The following is a 6,699-nucleotide window of genomic DNA, read 5'->3' as shown; positions in this document are numbered from 1 at the left end:
TTAGCGTTTGAGTTTGCGAATTTATTACACATCTCGCACTTTTTAATTAATGTTTCAACATCGTTGTAAATATTTGGCCAATAAACCGTATTTTTTGCTTTTTGTATACATTTATTTATTCCTAAATGACCAACATGTATATCGTTTAATACTTTATTTCTCCATGATTTAGGTATTATGGCTCTTTGATTGAAATAGAGTAAACCATTTTTGGATTCAGTAATTTCACTTTTAATTTTATAGAAAGCTTTTAATTCGTGAGATTTATTATTTAATTTTGAAATCTTCGGCCAACCATTTTTTATATATTCTTTTACCAATTTTAATTCGCCGTCACTTTCTGTTGCATCTTTTAAATCATTTACCCTTTCATTTGAAATTTTTATATTTTTTTCAACAATGCATACATGTGCTTCTATATTCATATCATCAATCAATGGTTCTTCCACCTTGCACCTTGATAGTGCATCAGCAATAATTAATTCTTTTCCTGGTTTAAAGTATATATTGATATTAAATTTTTGTAATGACAATAACATTCGTTGAAGCCTCATGGGGCAATTATTTAACGGTTTTTTGAAAATTGAAATTAATGGTTTGTGGTCTGTTTCCACATCAAATTCAGTTCCATAAACATATTGGTAAAATTTATTTACTCCAAAACAAATAGCTAATAGCTCTTTTTCTATCTGAGCATATCTCATTTGAGTGTCTGTTAAAGATCTGGAAGCAAATGCACATGGACAACCATTTTGCATGAGTACAGCTCCAACACCACTTTTTGATGCGTCTACAGATATTGTAGTTTTTAGTTTTGGATTGAAGTATTTTAATGAAATTTCCGTTGAGATCTGATTTTTTAATTCTTCAAAGGCATTATTTTGGCTTGCACCCCAATGAAAAATAGTTTTCTTTCTAAGTAATTGCCTTAACGGTTCAGTTAGGTCAGATAAATTATTTATAAATCTACCCACTTGATTAATAAAACCCAGGAAAATTTGAATATCTTTAACATTTTTTGGAGTTGGCATATTTTTGATTGCATATATTTTTTCTTCATCGATTGACATACCCTTCTTAGAAAATTTATGTCCTAAATATTTGACCTCATTTATGCCAAATTGGCATTTTTGTAAATTAAATTTAACATTGTTTTGCTTCGCAATTTCAAATACCTGTTTTAACCTAGCATCATGTTCGTCTTTGTCTTTTCCATGAATCAAAATGTCGTCGATATAAATTTGTACACCGGGAATGGCGAAAATTTGATTATAGTATTCTTGAAAAACTTGACTAGCAATACTTATACCGAACGGCATACGTAAAAATCTGTATCGTCCATAAGGTGTTCCAAATGAACAAAGTTTGCTTGACTCCTCATCTAATTCTACATTCCAAAAACTGCTGGTGGCATCTAACTTAGAAAACATTGTAGACCCATTTAATTTTGATGCAATTTCATCTATTGTGGGAGTTTTTACTTTAATTGGTTTTATTGATTCATTCAGGTTTTTTGGATCAAGACATATTCGTAAAGATCCGTCATCTTTTCTAACTAAGACGTAAGAGTTCAACCATTCTGTACTACCTTTGATTTTTTTAATTATTTTTAAATTTATTAAATTGTCCAAACATTCTTTAAATTTATTTTCTAAAGCAAAAGGTACACCTCTAATGGCTTGTGAAATTGGTTTACAATTATTTTTCAACTCTATGTGGTAAGGTTTACCTACCTTTCCAATACCTTCAAATATTTGTTTATATCTTATAATTAAATCTTTGTAACTAATGTTTTTTGATTTATCGACCATTCCTATCTCAACTTTTTCGTTAATTTTAAGAATATCCAAGCCTAGACACGCATTTAGTCCCAATAATGATTGTTGTTTATCAACTACGTAAAATTCAACATTTTGTAATGTTTTATTAAAGAATCTTAAGTTTATAAAACATTTTCCTATTATAGGAATTTTATCTCCGGTATATGCAACCAAATAATCATTTGCTTCATAAACCTTATTTAAATTAAATTTAGATTTCTTTAAATGTTGTATTGAAATTATATTTGCGGAAGCACCAGTGTCTACCTTAAATGCGACTTTATAATTTGATTGTTTGTTGATATTAATTTGTACTTTACAATAATTATATTGTTTATTTTTATTACTTATATAATCGATGTTTAAATTTTTAGAACCTACTATGTTAATTGATTTATTTCGATAATAACAGACATTTGCAAAGTGATTATTTTTTTTACAAACATCACAAGGTTTACCAAATGCAGGGCATTGGTTTGTTCGGTGCGATTTTCCGCATTTTTTACAATTTATTATCGATACTTTACTTGACGATCCAGTACTTCTTTCTCTGGCACTACTTCGTGGCCTGTAATAACCATGAACTGATGCTTGACGAGGGACTGATGGGTGTCCTCTTCGGAACGGATTATTTCTTACTATATCAATATTTTCTTTCCGGTCTTGTACTTCTTCTCTCGCTTTCATATGCTGTAACTTTGATCGGGAACTTTCTGTTAAGATGCAGCACTCTACCACTCTGTTTAGCGGCGTTTCCTCTTTTTCCAGCAACTTTTCTCTCAGTGATTCATCTTTTATTCCAATGATTAACATTGATTTAATTAAATCTTCACGCAAGTGACTCAATTCGCATTCATTACTTTGATTTTTTAATTCAGTTATAAATTGTTCGACATTGGTTTGACCTTGGCGCATGGTAAAAAATTTATATCTTTCATAAGTAAGATTCTTTTTTGGAGTGAAATGATTTTTAAATTTTTCTTTCAAAATCTTAATTTTATTTTTTTCCTCTTCTTCAAATTTAAAAGTATTATAAATTTGTATTGCCTCCTCAGCGATTAGATGTAAAAGTTGGGCACATTGCGTTCTTTCTTCTTTCTTGTCGAGCTCAATGGCCGACGCGTATATTTCAAACCTCTGGATAAAACGTTTCCAATTTTCTGATGTATTTCCAGCCATTTGTAGGCACGGAATAGCGTTTTTCGATTCCATACCTCACTAACAAATCCCTTGCCATGTTGTAATGTCATCCGTTGTGGAAAGGTCGTCTTATCAATACGCCTGCTAGATGTTAACTGCTTTTATTCAAATCGTCGTGCGCACAGCGCCTACATACAATACAAGTAAGAATGGTAACCTATACTACAGTTCTAGTGCTAGTATTAGTCTAGTTTGTCGTCGCAATCGCAAAATTGTGGCAATGGTGACAGACAATGCAGTTAACATTACAGCTGTAGTGCGATTATTGCAATATCAACACATTTCATGTGTCGCACACACCCTTAACCCTTGAATAGACGCGTATGGGACTGGCAGTCTCATGCCTTATCATTTCTGTAATTACGTAAAAACTATTACAGCTACGACACTGTGGATTTTTGAGATCTCAAAATGATGTTTTAGGAACCCTTTACATGAGTTTCAAACGAAGGATCAGTTTTATTACTTTGTAAACACTCAAACAATGCCGCGCGTACATGATTAGGGACTGAAAATCCCAGCGCGTGTATTTACGTTTCCTTTTTTCGGCGAACGTTGATCCGGTAGTTCACGCACATATTCGGTAGTTTTATTGTTTAGATATCCTTTTGATTTACGTGTTAGTAAATTGTTTAGTTGTGTATTTCTAATAAGTATCAATTTTATATACATAATAATAAGAATAAAAATATATTGATCCGTTTTTGTGTTGCATTCATGCACGTATCCCATCGAGGGATTTACTTCTCACTTATTCGACGGATGTTTGTTGAGCAATTCACGCACATATTCAATAGTTTCCTTATAGAATAGACAACTTTTTTGGTTTATTGTTAGTAAGTGTATAAGAATGGACAAAAAGCGTTGTTATGACTTTGGTAATGCCGCTGATGTAGATCAGCTAAATCGCATAGTTTTTGAAGAAATTGATGAAAATGTGACTTTACCGGATGACGTTTCAAAGAATCAGATGATTCAGAAACTAAAGACAACATTGAATAAAGACCTGTTGACTCTGATACGGATCATGACATGGACGATGACGATGAAAATGAGGATGATGAATATCAAGAAATTGGTTATTATATCGGTAAGTAAACGTAGTTTCTTTGGATAAATGGTTCGTTGCAAAGATAAACTTTTGGTAAGTAAAGATGGAACGCAATGGAAAACGACACCATGGAAACGAACTCAGGCATGCCCATATAATGTTTTAGTAAAATTACTCGGCGTAGTAGGTAGATTTGCAATAGACGCTAAAAGCGAACAGGATTGTTCGCTTTTAGCGAACAGTAGCGATAGTTGACAGTACAAATAAGTACATATAGAATATAAAAGAAAAATTTGTCCGCGATCGAGATTGCAACCCCACTGACATTATTGAAATTAAAGCTTTACTGGAGTTGTTATACTTGGCAGGAGTTTTTCGAGGCGGTCACCAAAATATTTGTGATTTTTGGGCAACTGATGGCTTAGGACTCGACATCTTTAGAATGGTTATGTCAATTTCATGATTTCGTTTCCTTATGCGATGCCTCCGATTTGATGACCGATCTACACGACAAAGAAGGTGTGAAACTGACAAGTTAGCGGCAATTCGTGAAATATTTGTTTTATTTATTGAGAATTGCAAATTACATTACAATTTAGGCGAAAACGTCACTATTGATGAGATGCTTCCAGCATTTCGTGGTCGTTGTGGTTTTCGGCAATATATACTGTCAAAGCCAACAAAATATGATATAAAAATCTTTTGTCTTGCTGACGCAAAGCTTTTTTATACTGCCAACATGGAGATCTATTGCGGCCAACAACCTGACGGACCTTACAAAAAAAGTAATTCTGCAGAAGATATTGTCATGCGAATTTCAGAGCCAATTTATGGAAGCGAAAGAAACATTACCGCAGAAGCTTTGGAAAAGAAGAAAATATCATACGTTGGAACTGTCCGAAAAAACAAGAGAGAATTACCACCAAGTTTTGCTTTGCCAAAACGTAGAGCACAGTGTAATAGCATTTTCGGTTATACAAGAAACGAAACCCTTGTCCCCTACGTGCTAAAAAAGGGTAAGACTGTTGTATTGCTATCCAGCTTGCATACTATCTATTGTATGTTTCAAAAACGTGCGAGGTGTACGGTCGCATAATCGCGTCTCTTGAGTTTCTAAGTAGTGTTGTGCGATTGTTATATTTGAGGCTTCTTTTTTGTTTTTTACATTCACCCGCGGGAGCTGGTCAGCGTGGTGTTTGATTTTGTTCGGTTTTGAGTTCAACATTTTTCGAAGGATTAATATATCTATTTTTACATATTCTTTCTTCCGCCGCGTTGTCGTATTCGCTCGTGTTGACCTTTGTCCTGTCGTTGGAACCGGAATCCCCGTATCGATGTCGGGGTGCAAGATCTGCTCGTCTCGCCTGTCATCCAAGAGTCCTGGCCTTCAGTGCGGCGGCTGCCACGGGAACTTCCACGCCAAATGCATAAAAATTTCGTCCGATGCGCTTGAACAAATTAAGGCGGAGGGTGTCTTTTGGAAATGTTCCAAATGTCGAGGAAATTTGGATAAATCCGTCATAATTGACGATGAAATCTCTGATTCCCAGTCATCTAGTGGCCCTAGCAATGCTCAACTGTACCGTCTCTTATCATCTATTCAGAATGATGTAAAGAATTTATCAAACAAATACGACGAGATTGTTAAGTCAATTTCCTTCTACGGCGACAAAATCACTGATTTCGAGCGAGCCCTTAACAATTTCGGTGATAAGATTAAGCAAGTCGATGCGCTGGTCGCTGTAAATTCTAAACTTAAGGCTGATCTAGCTGCTGCGGAGTGTCCTTGATCACCTCGAGCAGTAGTCGCGGCTCAATAATCTGATCATCGCGGGAGTTCCCGAACATGTAGGAGAAAATCTTCCCGAAATTGTGTCCAACATTGCGGAAGCTATCAAATCTCCTATTGTGGCTTCCGATATAGATGCAGTTCATCGCTTGCCTCAAAGACCATCTCCAGGAAAAGACAAGTCGCGCGCTAAGGCCATTATAGTAAAGTTCACCTCCAGAATAACACGTGACCGTATTTTTAGCTCGGCCAAATTATATCGTCGCAGTGCCAATGGCCGCTGTCTGTTGATTCCCGACGTTGCGGATAATCTTTACATTAATGAACATCTTACAGCTCGTAACATGGACCTCTGTAGTAAGGTGCGAGAAATCGCGAAAAATAAAAACTACAAGTATATCTGGACGAAGAGCTGCGTGATCCATGTGCGGAAAGATGATAGAGCGAAGATTTTGGTGATCAAAACGTCGTCTGACTTGAATAAATTGTAAGATGGCCCTCGTCGTTTTTATTGTTGATCCTATCACTTTTTAACGGTTTATGGGTATCAGCTTCTATTATCAGAACGTCCGTGGTTTACGATCCAAGACTAATACTTGTTCAATCAATGCCTTATTGGCGGATTTTATCTGCCTTACTGAAACATTTCTTAATGATAGCATATCCGACAAGGAGCTACTCAACTCATCTTATACCGTATATCGTCGCGATAGAAATTCAACGGCTTCCACCAAGCGCGATGATGGCGGAGTCCTTATAGCTGCGAAGCATGGCTTTCATACCGTTCCCATGCCGAGTCTGCAAAGTGGTGCGGAGGACTTGTGGTTGAAAGTTCAGTG

Source organism: Onthophagus taurus, chromosome 11 (genome assembly GCF_036711975.1).
Source record: "Onthophagus taurus isolate NC chromosome 11, IU_Otau_3.0, whole genome shotgun sequence".
NCBI lineage: Eukaryota > Metazoa > Arthropoda > Insecta > Coleoptera > Scarabaeidae > Onthophagus > Onthophagus taurus.
Note: the sequence above shows the minus strand (reverse complement) of the source record.